The 20162-nt window shown below is 40.7% G+C and overlaps 1 protein-coding gene across 9 annotated transcripts in view; it reads left to right on the top strand.

Annotated features, from left to right (window-relative positions):
* Positions 1-20162, top strand: part of SPTLC3 (serine palmitoyltransferase long chain base subunit 3) — a 247582-nt gene that overhangs the window by 161797 nt on the left and 65623 nt on the right. The gene's annotated exons all lie outside the window — the stretch shown is intronic.

A 20162-nucleotide genomic window follows, 5' to 3' on the forward strand; every position in this document is an offset into this window, starting at 1 on the left:
AGAATGTGTTCCAAGCCAAAATTTGTTAAGCATTTATTGAGTATCTATTCTGATTCAGGCACTATGTTAGGCCTTTGAAGGACTATAAAAGTGATAAGTAATATCTCAGCTATCTGAGGACTTGGAATCTAGTAGGAAAGGTAGATATGCATGCAAGTTACTGTATAAAGTGAAAAAGACCATGATGACATCAAGCAGTGGTTACGAGCATAGGCTTTGGCTACAGTGCTTTCTCACACCCACTAAAATAGCTAAAATTTAAAAGGTGACAACACCAAATGTTAGCAAGGATATGGAGCCACCGCTAGAATGCTCACCCATTGCCTGTGGAGTATAAAATGGCACAACTTCTTTGGAAAGTTATTTGGCAAAGTTTTATAAAGCTAAACATACTCCTTTACTATGACCCAGAAATTCTATACCTAGATATTTACCCAAGAGGAATGAAAGTGTGTGTCCATTAAAAGTCTTGTACAAGAATGTTCTTAGCATCTTTATTCATAATAGCCAAAATCTGGAAATAATCCGAATGTCTACCAACAGGATAGTAGAAAAAACTATTATTTATTTATACAATAGAACACTACTCCACAAAAAAAAAAAAAAAAAAAAGCAACAAGCTACTGCTACACATAACATGGCTGACTCTCAAGAAAAATTATTTTAATTATTTTGAGTGAAATAAACCAGACACAAACGTGTATACATACTGCGTGAGTTCATTTGTAGTCAATTCAAAAATAGACAAAACTAATCTATGATGATAGAAATTATAACAATGCTTGTCTCTGGTTTGGAGGGAGGGAATTGGTGAGAAGAGGCATAAAAGAACTTTCTGGGGCAATCTTTTGATGGGGTGATGGTTACATTCTTATTTAAATTCATCGAATTGTACACTTAATATTTGTATGTTTCCCTGTAAGTAAATTTAAGCTAACAATATTATTACAATCATACAACATATATAAAATTAAAACCATTGCTCCAATATTTTAAAACAAAGTACAGGCTTTGACCCATGCATTTGTGTCCTCATCCTATAGCTTATTAGACTGTGAAACTGTGGTCCTAGACACACTACTTTACCTTCTGGATCTCAATTTTCCTATTCCAAAAATGAGGATAATTATGATACAAAAATAATACTATGGTTGGAAAAGGCATATAAGTGCTTAGCACGATGCCTGGCAATGGGAACTACTGAATTATTTGTATCTGCTATGTTATTACTATTACTACCCTTGTCATTGTCATCAGTGTCACTAAGGGACAGTAGAAAACATTATGGAAAAATGAAGAGTCTATTTCTCCTTGGGAATTGCATAAAATGGATGGCGTTTGCAGTAGATGCTGAAGGATTAAGATAATTCTAATCAGGGAAGAAGAAAAGATTATTTCAGGCAGAAACTAATCTGGAGCATGCAGAGAGCAGCAGGACTCTCAGCATGACCTGAACGATCATGCTAAGAATGTATGTACTTCAAAAAGCAACAAAAGGCGCCTGGGAGTTCTGCTTCCTACCATGCTGTTCCCTGGCTAAACTGGTTTTTCTCAAAACATTTAGTTGCCTTCTCATATGTCTAGTAGAGATGGAAACAGAGATACAAGCTTTAAGTTAAAGCTTTGAACAGCACTGGATGAAAAAAATAATAATTCTGAAGATCATCTGTCTCTAAAGCAGTGTTCTCTTAGAATTTCTCTATTCTCTGTTTTTGTTTTGTTTTGTTTTGTTGTTGTTTTTCCATTTGCTATTACCTGGAAGTCATCAGTGAGGGGCAGATGGACCCTGTGTGTCTCCAGATATGATACCCTAAAAAGCCTTTGACATCATTTATATGGGATGCAGGTTAGAGCACTGAATCCTATCACTAGACAACCCCAAATTAGGAATGTTCTATTTTTACAAAGGGAATTGTATTCTCTAAACATGTCAATACCATAAGAGACAGTGAAAGGCTGAGGAAATGGCCCAGATTAAAGGATAAGAAAGAACAGTATCAGCCAAGTGCAATGGCAGGTCCTAGACTAGATTCCAAAAGAGACAGGAAAATGCATAAAGGAAATTACCAGGCCAATTTGAAAAATTGGAAGATGCATGGTAAATTAGATAATATTAGATAAGAAGTGTATCAACATTAAAAATACTGAAGTGGATCGTTTCACCATAGTCCAGGGGTAGACAACTTATGACCTGTGAACTAAGAACACTTTTACATATTTAAAGCGTCGTATAAAGAACAAAGAAGACTACGCAACAGAGACTGTATGTGGTCCACAAAGCCTAAAGTAAAACTATCTGGCTTTTTATAGAAAAGATTTGCTGAATCCTGCTGTAATTGTATAAGAATACCCTATTCTTAAAGGGGAGAATACCCTATTCTTAAAGAAGACACATTGAATTATTTAGGGGTAAAGAACATGATATATGCAACTTTGTCTTAATGCAGGGAAAAAATTGTGTGTGTGTGTGTGTGTGTGTGTGTGTACACACACATTTAAACACAGGTGGACAGACATAGCTATAAATATGCATAGACGAGATGATTAAGTAAATGGGATAAAGTGTTAATAGGTGAATCTAGGTTAAAGTAAGTGGGTGTTCTTTGCAGTACTCTTATTCTTGGAATTTTTCTGTTACGTTTCAAATTATTTCCAATAAAATTTTCCCTTAAATTCTTAACTTTTTGCTGAAATTACAATTTAAGGGTTAAATTTTATCTCCCAATTTTACAAAGCTCTCAAAACATTCAGTAACTTATTCTTCATGCCCTCCCTTTGTACTCATGAAAAATAGATAATAGTTACTATCTCTATCCTAACAATGAATGTTAGCTGTTGTTATTTAGACTAGCAACTAACATTTATTAAGAAAGTCCTCTGTGCCAGATACTGAGGTAATGGCCTTCTCTAATTTATTTAGCCCTGTGAAGAATTCCATGAGGTAGGAACTGCTTTACAAATGAGAAGATTCAGGCTTAGAGTTATTAAGCAACTTGTCCAAGATCATACAACTGATTAATAGTGAAACCTGGAGCTGTCTGGGTAAATACTGCCCTTCTCCACTAATTGAGAATTGGGTGCAGCTAGGGTCAGAGTCTGTCCTCTAACCCATGGGAGTCTATTATGCCTGAGCTGCTGTTGCTCTTCTGCTCTCTTTGGTAGGAAAAATAATGCTCACCCTCCAGAGATGTCCATGCCCTCATCCCCAGAACCTACAAACATTATGTTGCCTGGCAAAGGGAGTTCAGGTTGCAGATGGAATTCAGGCCGCAAAACAGCTAACTGTACAGAGACTATCCACGTAGGTCTAGTGCAATCATAGGGTTGTTAAATGTGGAAAAGAGCGGCAAAAGAGTGAGCATCAGGGCAATGCAATGTGAGAAAGACTTAAAGAGCCCTTGCTGGCTTTGAAGATGAAAGACCACAAGCTAAGGAATGCAGGAAGCATTTCCCTAGAAGCCGGAAAAATCAAGGACATGGATTCGCCCTTAGAGCTTCCAGACAGAAATACAGCCCCGCCAATATCTTGATTTTCACCCAGTCGAACCCATTTCAGACTTCTGACCTCTAGAACTGTAAGATAAGTTTGTGTTGTCTTAAAGTCACTAAGTGTATTCTAACTTCTTATAGCAGCAATAGGAAACCGCTAGGCTTTCATTCACAGGTGCACAAAACCCTTGTTCCCACACACCCACATGTTTAACAAAACTTTGAAACATGAGCATATTCTGCTGCTGTTGTATTTACATCACAAAAACAGCCCCCTTGAGAGCAGAGTTATTTCCAGGGTCCTCTGAATGACTTCTTTCTTGAGAGGTGAGGGAAGCAAGAAGTATAAGGAGAGGGAAAGAACCGAGTAGAGTTATAATATGTACAGCATCAGATGCTGCTGGCTCTGTTTCTTGCTCTGCTATTCCCAAGATAATACTAACTGCTGTAGTATGCAGTGATGTCTTAATCCTTCATATGCATCCACACAGATTGGACTGATAATACAGGGATTGTTTAGGATCTGTAGAAACTCTGTGTGCATGACACATACAACCAGTCCAGATAGAAGCTAATAACTTGTGAGACAGGTTTTAAGAACAGCCACCTGCACCAGAGCATTCTTAAACACTGGGATTGTGGACTTTCATGCAACTCTAAACTTGTTCTGCTCTCATGGACTGTCCTCTGCTTCATGTCCTCTCCTTACACCTTAACAATACTCTTCTGCCCATTGGAGAGGAGGAGGTTCTATTTTTTAGTAGTACCAGTGGAAGTGGACATCCTTTGTTATTTAAGCCAACTATAAATGAATCAGAATTCTGGGCCCTTGGAGTTTTGAATTCTCTGTAGGAAAAAATACCTAAGATATACTTAAACCTACTCAGACCATCATAATTAACTTTTAAGCCTGTGTAAATAGGCTTGACCATTAACTCCAAAGCTATTCATTATTCTTCTCTCTCCATTTCCCACAAAGCCAGAATGAATACCTGAGAAGACTAAATAGAAGGAAAGTTCTGCAAGGCAGCAAAATCAGAACACCCAAAGTCTATTTCCTAAAAAAACAGGAAAAGACTCAGAAGTGCATTTTTAGTGATGTTAAATTCAAAACTGGGTACTAGAGCCAGGCCTGGTAGCTCATATCCGTAAGCCCAACTACTCGGTTAGCTAAGATGGAAGGATCACTTAAGGCCAGGAGTTCAAGACCAGCCTGGGCAACATAACAAGACCTCATTTCTTAAACAATAACAACAACAAAAAAAAGACACCTGAGTACCGGAATCTTTTATCACCATAGATTAGTTCTTCTATAATAGTAAATGTGGATAATAGCTGAGTCATAACTACTCTATCATTTATTCAGCTTTCACTGGTATTAGGTTCTTAGCTAATTGGTTCATTTAATTTTAACAGCAACCCAGATACACAGTTCTTTTCATTATCCTCATTTTGTTAAAGAGAAAACTAATCCTCAAAGTGATTACATGACCTGCCTAAGGTCAGACAAATGATAAATCACAGGAGTCAAAATGCAGACCCAAGGCCGCTGCTTTTGTCTTGATTTGCTTCCCCCAGCAGCAGACCCTGAAACATGGATGTAATCACAAGTCACTTATTCAGAAAGTGATGCCAGGAAGCACCAGTAGGTGAGCAGGGCACGCGAAGGCAGCCAACATGGTGCATTGTCAAGCAAGTGACCAGAGTGGACAACAGGACCTCAATTCTACTAGGAAACTCTGGGTGCCAGGATAGATAACTCACTGTTATCCCTACCTGTGGGCTGAGGGAGCTGAAGTATTTATCCACAAATTCCCACTTGTGACTGATTGAAGGCTGTTCCCTACTCAGGCTATGTTCCCACAGCCAGAAAAAGAGCTCTTAGACAAAGAATGGCCTGCATTTGCATTAAGAAGCTGGGCTGAGAGGGTATAGGCAGGATGTGCACAGCACTTGTTAACACTCTTAACCACTAGCTGAGTCCAGCTACTTGCTGCCAGGCCATATGTAGGACTCAGAAAACTATGGTCCCTTGTGTAAAACTCAGTCCAGTGTGATGGCTAATGGAGCCCTATCCTGTTAGTAGCCTTAATTTCAATTCAGAATGCTGAAGTTTGGCCTCTGCATTCTTGCTGGCTAAGTATTAAAAATATCTCTTTGCATTTTCTACTGTGGGCAGCTTCAGGGACATAGCCAACCCTCGGGCTGCCCTTGTGCTATTCAGCCATTCTCCAGCCATTTCACGGCCTCAGCTACAGAGTAAGCTGCAACCAGGAACCAACACATTTGTTCTCCATGGTGATTCTGGTGCATTTTGAGGAAATGAGCAAATGACGAAGTTATTTTTCCCCAATATTTCTCAGGCTTTCATATGCACATGAGGTACGTGGGGGTCTTGTTAAAATGCAGACTCTGATTGAGCAGGTCTGGGTGGGGGCCTGAGATCCTGCATTCTGACAAGCTCCTGGGTGCTGCTGCTGCTGCTGCTACTGCTGCTGCTGCTGCTGCTGCTGCCATGCAGAACCACACTTAGAGCAGCGAGACAGCAGGCAACCTCGGTCCTCAAGTGAGTCACAAAGACTTTCTTAACCTAGCCTCGGAGAAAAGCTGTTTCTTCAGCTTAGAGAGTCGTCATGAGGTCAGAGGTCCAGGCAGGCCAGGAATTTGGAGTGGTTTAAAAAAAAAGTGGAAAGGAAGAACCAAAATTCTACCTACTAAAGACCAAGAGGAGGAAGAAAAAGAAGGCCAGTGTTTGCCAGAAAACTCTGAGCACTACCTAGTCTGCAGAACAAGGGCTAGTGAGGTTGTTTAAGTAAAAAGTTAAACCCATAAACATGGCTTAGACTACTTTGCAAGCCATGGTCTTTTATATTTCAGTGTCCAACTTGGATTTCTAAACTAGATTGCTTAATAAAGCCAGCAATTGCCTCCCTATCTTTTAATGATAATCAATTGTATTGAGCCTTCGTTGTAATGAGCCATTTACATTCACCAACTCATTTTAGCCTCATAACTACAAAATGAGGCATCTGGTACTCTTATCTCCTTTTTGACAGTTGAAGAAGAAACACCTACAAAGTGGTGAAGTGACTTAGATACACAGAGCTAGTAAGAGTCAAAGCTGGTAAACGTACGAAGTCTGACTCCAGAGTCTCCGTTTTTAAGCATGACACGCTACCTCCTTTCCTGGCCTTTTCTACCCTTTTTTTGCCGCTGGATGGTAGATTAATGAATGTAATACTTGGTAGCCTTCATCTCCCATACACCTTTCCCAGGGCCAAGGCAGTTTTGGTTAGGTAGATGCTGCCAGCACCCACCTGACTGAGAATCCTAACCACTGGGCTCCTAAACTGTTCTCTGAATCATGTCTCACCTTCGTGCATTGAGCCCCCTCATTTAGGGATCCCATCTCAGTACTTTGTCTCATTCCACAATCTCCTTCCTGAGGATCAGAATCCTACGCATTGCATCAAGCCCAGAGCCCAAGCGTATTGGACACCCTGACCCTGGTTTCTAGGTTCTGCCTGTCCTTCATCTCATGCCTACAGAGTCAAAAGTTGCTGCAATTACCCCATCCCCCTGCAGGGTAAACAGGCCCTGTCCCTAGCGCCTGCCTCACCCATAAGCCCAACCCAGGTCATCTGCTCTCAGCTGTCTTTTACACTCTTCCAAGAAGATCCCCTTGCTTCTTTGAACTGCCTAAGGCCATGCAACATCTATCCACATGTTTAAAGAGCCATCCAGAAAACTGAGCTGAAGTCCTTGCACAATCTGCTTTATAAAACTTAAACGCACCAAATTTTCAGTCAAAATGGCCTCTGTGATCTCATGGAGAACAGACCCCATAAATGTCACTTCCAAAAAATAATTATTTTGCTTGACAAAATTGGTCATTGTGATTTTGTTTCCGCCAAAAGGCTAAACAAGGGGGACAGTCCTCCCCACCACCATCTGAAAAGTAAGAATAATTTCTTTGTCATCATTCATAGCTATTTAAATACCTGCTACTTATTATTTCATATTTGGGCTGAATCTTGAAGGATGAAACTGCATGTCCAAAGGAATAAGAGGAGTGGATATAGAGATGGGGGGTAAGGGACTAGGAACAGTAAAAAGTAACATTCATTCATCATCCATCCATCTTTTCATTTACAAAATATGAGCGCCGCTGATAGGGAGACACAAAAATATTTTTGCTGAGCAACCCAGAGAGTAGGAAACCAAAGGGTGTCTCTAAATGCAGCTGAAAGTAGTTTTTGTGGGGCCTTGGATGACAAAGAATAAACCACCAACCACACCAGGAGCATATGGAAAGTGGAGGCTGAGTTTCAGCCCCAATCTTGCGTTCCTGGATCCAGAGGAGAGGGAGCAGGGGCACTGAGAAATGGGCAGAGAGTGAAGATCTCACATTAGATCTAGGCCTTTGGAAAACCCACAGCTGCACAAGAGAAGAGAAAGGAGGAAGCCCTGATGTATGCAACAGTGTTGCCATTTGACAGTGAAATAAGAGGAAAGCTAAATGTCTGGGTTTTTTCTTCAGGAAGACACACTATGAACTATGCCCTACCTTCTTGGAAGATTCTGGGTCCCTTGCTGCCTTGTGCTTTCTTTTCACAAAGCTGCATCTTCAGCTTTTCCAGATCCAGGAGGCTTGCTATTTATTAGGGTTTTGAATGTAAGAACAGGCACAGGCTCAAGCTGGCTAAGAGCATTTGTCACCTAAGCCTGATTGTAGTTTTGGACACATAGTTGGATTATTCCAAGTATTTAGTAATTCAGTAATCCAGTTAACTATGCTGGTGAAAGGCTAGGACTGTTTTGCACTAGGCACCAGAACATGGTCTCCACATTTTCATTTCTTATAGCTAGATATTTATAACCATCTGATAGGGTTTGGCTGTGTCCGCACCCAAATCTCATCTTGAATTGTAGCTCCCATAATTCCCATGTGTTGTGGAAGGGACCTAGAGGGAGATAATTGAATTATGGGGCCGGTTTCCCCTATACTGTTCTCGTGGTAGTGAATAAGTCTCACGACATCTGACGGTGTTATAAGGGGTTTCCCCTTTCGCTTGGTTCCGACTCTCTCGTCTGCCATCAGGTAAGATGTGTCTTTCCCCTTCCGCCATGACTGTGAGGCTTCCCCAGCCACGTGGAGCTGTGAGTCCATTAAACCTCATTTTCTTTATAAATTACCCAGTCTCAGGTATGTCTTTATCAGTAGCATGAAAATGGACTAACACACCACCAAACCAGTTCAATCCTTTTAGTCCTCTACAAACCAAAAGAAACCTCCTTAGTGAGTCAAATTTTGTGCTGAATAACACCAAGGCATTATTAATGCTCAAATAATGGTCATTTTAAGTCCGTGGTGTGTCATTATGACTCGACAACCACACTGTACCATAGCACCGTGTGTGTGTGCCTAGATGGTGTCAAATTTATACTTTTATTTTAATTTCCGTATCTCAGAATTTTCTTATTAAATCAACAAGAACAGGTTTGTTTGGAGGGCTTTTGTTTGGGGAACTTTTTTTAACAAAACTTCTGGCATTGTTTTTTTCACCTGCAAAAAACGAAAACCTAATAGTCCTTCCCTACTTCTCAGAGGTGTCATGGGGATTAACATAATGCAAGTGTAAGTGCCTTAATAAGCATCATTATTTAAAAAAATCCCTTGCAGATGTGAGCATGCAGCTTGCTGAAACAGTAGAATCCCATAAGGCCTACAGAACATAAATCACAATCCCTTAAATCTGCGGGTTTATAACCCATGCACTGTGGCCTTGTAGAACGACAGAGAACAAGAGATGAACATACCAGGGGCTAAGGTGGGGCCAGAATCCAGGCCAAGCGCAGTCTTCCCTTTTCCTGTGTAGCTTCTGTGATTCTAAGAGGTCGGAGAGTTCATCCCTTGCAGGAGAAAAAAAATGGCTAATTGATTTTCCTTCTGCTCAAGAATCCTGGTGTGTTGACCCTGGGGGGCTGTGAACTCCACCAAAAGCCACTCCCATGGCAATCTCCATTCAAGTCAAACACAACGAAGTCCCTGACTTGGAAAACACTGGTATTCCTCTTGCTTCCCTCTGCAAAATGTATAAAACACAGCACAGCCACCGAAAGGCTTGTTTTCATGTCTTGCGTGTTATTTTTAAAAATAGAGAAAAGCTTCTCTTTAGGACTCGTGGCGTTCATTTTAAAATTCTGGATTAATCCATTGTGTGTATGTGACCTTTTTGGTGCAAAAACAACACAGTGGCCTCTGAATTTACATATTTTTTTCCAAATCTTAGAATGTTCATTTTAAAATGACTACTAATTTAGTTCACTTGGGTTTAGTTTTTATTCCAGTGGCGTCGGAGCCACATTTACCATCTATCATTTCTGCACAAAAACTTATAAATTCCAAGTCCCAAAGGGAAAACATTCTTAACAGGAATGCTTTTATTCACCATCTCTTTATTCCATTCAGAGGATTTGGTTATAGATGATGAATAATATTATAAAAGATTATAGACATAATAAATAAAAGATTATAGGAAAGGAAGACTGGTTCTCCAAGTCGCAAGGTTTTCTTCAGTATTTTAGGAACTCTGCCTAAAGCAAAAGTGAAAAGAAGATACCCAAATAGGTGAAAGTTTATTAACTGAAAATTTCAAAACAAGAAAGCCGCTTTTTGTTTCCTTGGCTGCCATCTAGTGGTTAATAATGTATACTAAAACACGCTCTTGGGAACGTTCAAAAAATATCTGTCTCCTCGTGTTTAAAACAAAACAAAAGATACCATCAATTTTTGAAAATATATTGCAGGTAGGAGATATTTATCTTTTCTAATAATTCTTATTTCTATCCGCAAGTGGCATTTCCTTGCCTGTCTCCTAGTCTACATTCTTTCTCCAGGAAAAGAACATTGATGCAATCATTAGATAATGATTGAGCCTAGTGCTGTGTACTAACACTAGGGCGAGAAGGATGAGGACGAGGTCCCTGACTTCACGGAAGAGAGACATGAAAGCAAAAAACGAACATCGTGATGAGTGCTTTAAAAAGAATAGACAAGGGGGGAGGAGCCAAGATGGCCGAATAGGAACAGCTCCGGTCTACAGCTCCCAGCGCGAGCGACGCAGAAGACGGGTGATTTCTGCATTTCCATCTGAGGTACCGTGTTCATCTCACTAGGGAGTGCCAGACAGTGGGCGCAGGTCAGTGGGTGAGTGCACCGTGCGCCAGCCGAAGCAGGGGCGAGGCATTGCCTCACTCGGGAAGCGCAAGGGGTCAGGGAGTTCCCCTTCCAGGGGTGACAGACGGCACCTGGAAAATCGGGCCACCCCCACCCGAATACTGTGCTTTTCCGACGGGCTTAGGAAACGGTGCCCCAGGAGAGTATAGCCCGCACCTGGCTCAGAGGGTCCTACGCCCACGGAGTCTCGCTGATTGCTAGAACAGCAGTCTGAGATCAAACAGCAAGTCGGCAGCAAGGCTGGGGGAGGGGCGCCCGCCATTGCCCAGGCTCGCTTAGGTAAACAAAGCAGCCTGGAAGCTTGAACTGGGTGGAGCCCACCACAGCTCAAGGAGGCCTGCCTGCCTCTGTAGGCTCCACCTCTGGGGGCAGGGCACAGACAAACAAAAAGACAGCAGTAACCTCTGCAGACTTAAATGTCCCTGTCTGACAGCTGTGAGGAGAGCAGTGGTTCTCCCAGCATGCAGCTGGAGATCTGAGAACGGGCTGACTGCCTCCTCAAGTGGGTCCCTGACCCCTGACCCCCGAGCAGCCTAACTGGGAGGCACCCCCCAGCAGGGGCAGACTGACACCTCACACGGCCGGCCAGGTACTCCAACAGACCTGCAGCTGAGGGTTCTGTCTGTTAGAAGGAAAACTAACAGAAAGGACAGCCACACCAAAAACCCATCTGTGCATCACCATCATCAAAGACCAAAAGTAGATAAAACCACAAAGATGGGGAAAAAACAGAGCAGAAAAACTGGAAACTCTAAAAACCAGAGTACCTCTCCTCCTCCAAAGGAACGCAGTTCCTCACCAGCAACGGAACAAAGCTGGACGGAGAATGACTTTGACGAGCTGAGAGAAGAAGGCTTCAGACGATCAAATTACTCCGAGCTACGGGAGGATATTCAAACCAAAGGCAAAGAAGTTGAAAACTTTGAAAAAAATTTAGAAGAATGTATAACTAGAATAACCAATACAGAGAAGTGCTTAAAGGAGCTGATGGAGCTGAAAACCAAGGCTCGAGAACTACGTGAAGAATGCAGAAGCCTCAGGAGCCGATGCGATCAAATGGAAGAAAGGGTATCAGCCCTGGAAGATGAAATGAATGAAATGAAGCGAGAAGGGAAGTTTAGAGAAAAAAGAATAAAAAGAAACGAGCAAAGCCTCCAAGAAATGTGGGACTATGTGAAAAGACCAAATCTACGTCTGATTGGTGTACCTGAAAGTGACGGGGAGAATGGAAACAAGTTGGAAAACACTCTGCAGGATATTATCCAGGAGAACTTCCCCAATCTAGCAAGGCAGGCCAACATTCAGATTCAGGAAATACAGAGAACGCCACAAAGATACTCCTCGAGAAGAGCAACTCCAAGACACATAATTGTCAGATTCACCAAAGTTGAAATGAAGGAAAAAATGTTAAGGGCAGCCAGAGAGAAAGGTCGGGTTACCATCAAAGGGAAGCCCATCAGACTAACAGCGGATCTCTCGGCAGAAACCCTACAAGCCAGAAGAGAGTGGGGGCCAATATTCAACATTCTTAAAGAAAAGAATTTTCAACCCAGAATTTCATATCCTGCCAAACTAAGCTTCATAAGTGAAGGAGAAATAAAATACTTTACAGACAAGCAAATGCTGAGAGATTTTGTCACCACCAGGCCTGCCCTAAAAGAGCTCCTGAAGGAAGCGCTAAACATGGAAAGGCACAACCGGTACCAGCCACTGCAAAATCATACCGAAATGTAAAGAACATCGAGACTAGGAAGAGACTGCATCAACTAACGAGCAAAATATCCAGCTAACATCATAATGACAGGATCAAATTCACACATAACAATATTAACTTTAAATGTAAATGGACTAAATGCTCCAATTAAAAGACACAGACTGGCAAACTGGATAAAGACTCAAGACCCATCAGTGTGCTGTATTCAGGAAACCCATCTCACGTGCAGAGACACACATAGGCTCAAAATAAAAGGATGGAGGAAGATCTACCAAGCAAATGGAAAACAAAAAAAGGCAGGGGTTGCAATCCTAGTCTCTGATAAAACAGACTTTAAACCAACAAAGATCAAAAGAGACAAAGAAGGCCATTACATAATGGTAAAGGGATTAATTCAACAAGAAGAGCTAACTATCCTAAATATATATGCACCCAATACAGGAGCACCCAGATTCATAAAGCAAGTCCTGAGTGACCTACAAAGAGACTTAGACTCCCACACATTAATAATGGGAGACTTTAACACCCCACTATCAACATTAGACAGATCAACGAGACAGAAAGTCAACAAGGATACCCAGGAATTGAACTCAGCTCTGCACCAAGCGGACCTAATAGACATCTACAGAACTCTCCACCCCAAATCAACAGAATATACATTTTTTTCAGCACCACACCACACCTATTCCAAAATTGACCATATACTTGGAAGTAAAGCTCTCCTCAATAAATGTAAAAGAACAGAAATTGTAACAAACTGTCTCTCAGATCACAGTGCAATCAAGCTAGAACTCAGGATTAAGAATCTCACTCAAAACCGCTCAACTACGTGGAAACTGAACAACCTGCTCCTGAATGACTACTGGGTACATAACGAAATGAAGGCAGAAATAAAGATGTTCTTTGAAACCAACGAGAACCAAGACACAACATACCAGAATCTCTGGGATGCATTCAAAGCAGTGTGTAGAGGGAAATTTATAGCACTAAATGCCCACAAGAGAAAGCAGGAAAGATCCAAAATTGACACCCTAACATCACAATTAAAAGAACTAGAAAAGCAAGAGCAAACACATTCAAAAGCTAGCAGAAGGCAAGAAATAACTAAAATCAGAGCAGAACTGAAGGAAATAGAGACACAAAAAACCCTTCAAAAAATAAATGAATCCAGGAGCTGGTTTTTTGAAAGGATCAACAAAATTGATAGACCGCTAGCAAGATTAATAAAGAAAAAAAGAGAGAAGAATCAAATAGATGCAATAAAAAATGATAAAGGGGATATCACCACCGATCCCACAGAAATACAAACTACCATCAGAGAATATTACAAACACCTCTATGCAAATAAACTAGAAAATCTAGAAGAAATGGATAAATTCCTCGACACATACATCCTCCCAAGACTAAACCAGGAAGAAGTTGAATCTCTGAATAGACCAATAACAGGAGCTGAAATTGTGGCAAGAATCAATAGCTTACCAACCAAAAAAAGTCCAGGTCCAGATGGATTCACAGCCGAATTCTACCAGAGGTACAAGGAGGAGCTGGTACCATTCCTTCTGAAACTATTCCAATCAATAGAAAAAGAGGGAATCCTCCCTAACTCATTTTATGAGGCCAGCATCATCCTGATACCAAAGCCTGGCAGAGACACAACAAAAAAAGAGAATTTTAGACCAATATCCTTGATGAACATTGATGCAAAAATCCTCAATAAAATACTGGCAAACAGAATCCAGCAGCACATCAAAAAGCTTATCCACCATGATCAAGTGGGCTTCATCCCTGGGATGCAAGGCTGGTTCAATATACGCAAATCAATAAATGTAATCCAGCATATAAACAGAACCAAAGACAAAAACCACATGATTATCTCAATAGATGCAGAAAAGGCCTTTGACAAAATTCAACAACCCTTCATGCTAAAAACTCTCAATAAATTAGGAATTGATGGGACGTATCTCAAAATAATAAGAGCTATTTATGACAAACCCACAGCCAATATCATACTGAATGGGCAAAAACTGGAAGCATTCCCTTTGAAAACTGGCACAAGACAGGGATGCCCTCTCTCACCACTTCTATTCAACATAGTGTTGGAAGTTCTGGCCAGGGCAATTAGGCAGGAGAAGGAAATCAAGGGTATTCAATTAGGAAAAGAGGAAGTCAAATTGTCCCTGTTTGCAGATGACATGATAGTATATCTAGAAAACCCCATTGTCTCAGCCCAAAATCTCCTTAAGCTGATAAGCAACTTCAGCAAAGTCTCAGGATACAAAATCAATGTGCAAAAATCACAAGCATTCTTATACATCAATAACAGACAAACAGAGAGCCAAATCATGAGTGAACTCCCATTCACAATTGCTTCAAAGAGAATAAAATACCTAGGAATCCAACTTACAAGGGATGTGAAAGACCTCTTCAAGGAGAACTACAAACCACTGCTCAAGGAAATAAAAGAGGATACAAACAAATGGAAGAACATTCCATGCTCATGGGTAGGAAGAATCAATATCATGAAAATGGCCATCCTTCCCAAGGTAATTTACAGATTCAATGCCATCCCCATCAAGCTACCAATGACTTTCTTCACAGAATTGGAAAAAACTACTTTAAAGTTCATATGGAACCAAAAAAGAGCCCGCATCGCCAAGTCAATCCTAAGCCAAAAGAACAAAGCTGGAGGCATCACACTACCTGACTTCAAACTATACTACAAGGCTACAGTAACCAAAACAGCATGGTACTGGTACCAAAACAGAGATATAGATCAATGGAACAGAACAGAGCCGTCAGAAATAGTGCCACATATCTACAAGTATCTGATCTTTGACAAACCTGACAAAAACAAGAAATGGGGAAAGGATTCCCTATTTAATAAATGGTGCTGGGAAAACTGGCTAGCCATATATAGAAAGCTGAAACTGGATCCCTTCCTTACACCTTATACAAAAATCAATTCAAGATGGATTAAAGACTTAAATGTTAGACCTAAAACCATAAAAACCCTAGAAGAAAACCTAGGCATTACCATTCAGGACATAGGCATGGGCAAGGACTTCATGTCTAAAACACCAAAAGCAATGGCAACAAAAGCCAAAATTGACAAATGGGATCTAATTAAACTCAAGAGCTTCTGCACAGCAAAAGAAACTACCATCAGAGTGAACAGGCAACCTACAAAATGGGAGAAAATTTTCGCAACCTACTCATCTGACAAAGGGCTAATATCCAGAATCTACAATGAACTCAAACAAATTTACAAGAAAAAAACAAACAACCCCATCAAAAAGTGGGCGAAGGACATGAACAGACACTTCTCAAAAGAAGACATTTATGCAGCCAAAAAACACATGAAAAAATGCTCACCGTCACTGGCCATCAGAGAAATGCAAATCAAAACCACAATGAGATACCATCTCACACCAGTTAGAATGGCAATCATTAAAAAGTCAGGAAACAACAGGTGCTGGAGAGGATGTGGAGAAATAGGAACACTTTTACACTGTTGGTGGGACTGTAAACTAGTTCAACCCTTGTGGAAGTCAGTGTGGCGATTCCTCAGGGATCTAGAACTAGAAATTCCATTCGACCCAGCCATCCCATTACTGGGTATATACCCAAAGGACTATAAATCATGCTGCTATAAAGACACATGCACACGTATGTTTATTGCTGCATTATTCACAATAGCAAAGACTTGGAACCAACCCAAATGTCCAACAATGATAGACTGGATTAAGAAAATGTGGCACATATACACCATGGAATACTATGCAGCCATAAAAAATGATGAGTTCACGTCCTTTGTAGGGACATGGATGAAATTGGAAATCATCATTCTCAGTAAACTATCGCAAGAACAAAAAACCAAACACCGCATATTCTCACTCATAGGTGGGAATTGAACAATGAGAACACATGGACACAGGAAGGGGAACATCACACTCTGGGGACTGTTGTGGGGTGGGGGGAGGGGGGAGGGATAGCACTGGGAGATATACCTAATGCTAGATGACGAGTTGGTGGGTGCAGCGCACCAGCATGGCACATGTATACATATGTAACTTACCTGCACATTGCGCACATGTACCATAAAACCTAAAGTATAATAATAATAATAATAATAATAAAAGAAAAAAAAAAAAATAAAAAAAATAAAAAGAATAGACAAGTCAGGAGGGACACCAAGGAGGAAGCCCTTAACTCTGTTCCGTATTATTGACGAGAAGAGTTTGGGTTAAGACTTCAGTGATGAGTGAGCATTCTCCAGACAGACAAGAGGAAAAAAAGCATGGAGGAGAATCAGGAGGCTGTGTGTTGGGGGATGTTGACAAACTATGTCAGAAAGACAGGCAGAGGCTATATCAGGAAGGGCCATTCGAGATTGTATTAGGCAACTATTACTGGAACAAACCTCAGTTGCCAATAATAATCAGCAAGTATTTCTCACTGGAGACTGCAGGTGAGCTGGGGTAACTGCCCTACGTGCCATTAATCCTCTCCCAGGGTCAACCTGAGACCAGGGGGCTAGCCTGGGCGTTTTCTTTGTCTGTCACTAGCAGAAGCACAAGAGAAAGAGTAGAAATGCATAAGACCTCTTCAGATCTAGGTTTGGAACTAGCAAACTGTCTCTACTCTGTATTCTGTTAGCCAAAGCAAGTTACTTGGCTGAACCCAAGCCAAGGGGCAGGGAAACGTTCTCCACCGGTGAGAGGAAAGGACTGCAAAGTCACAGAAGAAGGAACTCAAATGAGGTGGAAAATGGGCCAGTAATGTAGTCTGCAGCAAGTTCCATCTTGGAAATGGGTTTGAGGTTCCCATATTTGTCTAAAAAATGGTTAGAAAAACATTATATCGATCAAAGTAGAGGTCTGGCTTTGCGTTATGGGTTCCAGACCCCAGGGATACTGAGCATACAAACATCTGGGCCCTGACCCACACCAACTGATTCAAAATCTCTGAGTAGAAATTTCGAGAATCTGCATTTTAACTGGTTACCTGGATGATTATTTCTATTCATCCTGAAGGTTGAGAACCACTGGAAGATTAATGAGAAAATAGAAAAAAAAAGTCAAGGAAAAACATAAAAGGAAAATGTGTTAAAAGAGGAAATAGTGCTCACGAAGAATACTAGAAATAGTGGGAAAAGAAATAAGAAAAACTAATGAAAAATGGTGTCCAGATGGCGAGGGAAGAAGCTTAAAAGACAAGTGTGTATTGAATTGTGTCAAATGCTGCCCACAGGTCCAGTAGAACAAGAACTGAAGAAAGCCCTGTAAATTTGTCAATTAGGTAATATTATGTGAAAAGAACACAATAGTGATGCCAGGATATCATGAGGCCTGTTTTGCAGATAAAAAGAGAAAGAAAGAAAGAAAAGGAAAGTGGCATGAAATAAAACAAAGATCCACCATTTTTCCAATTCTTCTTTCACGGGTCCTTACGATCTTGGTGAAATTGATTAATTCCACATTCAAACTGACAAAGCACCTAAAAAGTTAGTTTCTGGCTAATGACTAAAGAAATGAAAGGAAAATGACCTTTTTTTTCTTTTTTTATATCTGTTGGTTCTGATAACATGCCAGATATTATTGGTAGCATACTGACAGCATACTATATCTAATACCTAAGGCTTTATATATTTGAATAAAGAATTATTCCCTTAATTCTTCATTATTTCATTACATATTTCCTTTATTTTTCCATTATTTATATGATGTTTTCTTAAGGAGGTTAAAGGAAGTCAAATAGTGTATTAACACTACTGTTTGGATTTCCAAGAGATCTTGCTAGTATGCAGCATCTTATTCGTGTCACACACTTTTTCTGAATTTCAGGACCCGATATCCAGTCTCTAGCGGGTGGATGCTGAGGACAGCTTGGAAGGTGCCATGCTAACAGGGGCCTCTTAGAGATGAGGTTCTGATATTGCACTATCAAATTCTTACTTGTCCTATCCCACTCCAATTCATAGGAAGTCACCTTTATTTAAATGTGGTTTGCTTAAATGTACTTGATAATTAAAAAGAAACACACACACACACAAATATATTCACAACTCTATTTCAAAGAACTATCTTGTGGCCTCATTGAGTGTGGCAAAGTTGCAGTATGGAAAAGTTAATGCAGCCACTAATGCATTCACGCAGCTTTGAGGGAAGCCCTAAAACAGATCCAAGCACAGACTGGAGACTCAAAGACAAAGTTGAAGGGTTCTCCATTGAGACCAAGAACTGCAGCTAATTTGAGCCTAGACTAGTGAGTGATAAGCCAATGCACATCCGCTTCTTGAGAGCTTTGTCTATAGTGGTCAAAACCAGTACTGACTATGCAGCTTTAGATTTATCTTTTTTTTTTACTTTGAGACAGAGTCTTTCTCTGTCACCCAGGCTGAAGTGCAGTGGTGTGATCTCAGCTCACTGCAACATCCATCTCCTAGGTTCAAGCAATTCTCCTGTCTCAGCCTCCCAAGTAGCTGGGATTACAGGGGCCTACCACCATACCCACTTAATTTTTTGTATTTTTAGTAGAGACTGGGTTTCACCATGTTGGTCCCGAACTCCTGACCTCAAAGATTTATCTTTGCTAGATGTCACCTTTTGTGAGCGTTTTAAGTGGTGTTTCTAATGCCTGGTGAACATTGCATAACAGTCAAGGCAGCAGTTAAGTAGCATCTCCACCTTTTAAAATTAAGATTGGATGCTGGACCTAAAGTATTTCAGTTTCAGCTTCTCAAAAAAGGGAAAGCTTAGGAAATGCAAAAAATACAAGTAGAAATATAATCAGTCTAAAAAATATGCCCATAAACCTCAGCCATTTTTTTCTTGCTAGGCTTAAAAGTTAAAAACAAAATAATACACACACATGTACATATATAGCAAACAGCTAGGTTGGTAGGCAAGTTCTTCTAAATGACCTCTCAACCCAAGCCCAGTCATCTACCTCTGATAGCAGATAAATGAATTGTCACTATTGATTATATTTGACATTAGAAGTTAACAAGATTATTCTGCCAAACATTCATCCTCCCTTGTTCTACATCACCATTTCATTTGAGAAGAAGGGACGATGGCTTTCACATAAGGCAGCAAAGGGTAGTGTTACAAATGTGAATTACAGTACAGACTACCTGGGTTCAAATCCTGATTCTGTTGCTTATGATAGACCTCAGGCAGTTTACTCAACTCCTCTGTGTCTCAGTTTCCTGAACCACAGAATGGAAATGCTACTAGTACTTCCTCCAGATGGTTCTTATGAGGATTAAATGAGGTATGACAAAAACTGAGCTTAGAAGGGTGCCTGGCACACAGATAGGGCTCAATAACTGTGAGCTATTATTGTGTTCAGAGATCTCCAAATATTTTGAAAAAGAGGCTTAATTGTCCCACTGCTTTAAAGTTTTGAAACTTCTAAGGTTGGGGGATGTCAGAAATCAAGGCTCAAAGTGTAGGAAGTGAGATGCGTGCAAACTCAGCTAAACTCTAACACGCTCATGTCTACACGATTGATGAGTGGTATTAATTATGCCTCTCAGAGTTCATTTCAGCCTGCAACAAAGCTTAGACCTAAGAGATGCATTTAACGTAGAATTTCAATCTCTCTAAGGCAGGCGGGGAGAGCCTTTAAGAGCCTAGGAAACCATGTCCCACTGGTGAGAGTTTACTCTGCCTACTTGTACAAATCCGGCTATTTGTCTTGTCAGAGTTAAGTTCT

This window comes from Pongo abelii, chromosome 21 (genome assembly GCF_028885655.2).
Source record: "Pongo abelii isolate AG06213 chromosome 21, NHGRI_mPonAbe1-v2.0_pri, whole genome shotgun sequence".
Classification (NCBI taxonomy): domain Eukaryota; kingdom Metazoa; phylum Chordata; class Mammalia; order Primates; family Hominidae; genus Pongo; species Pongo abelii.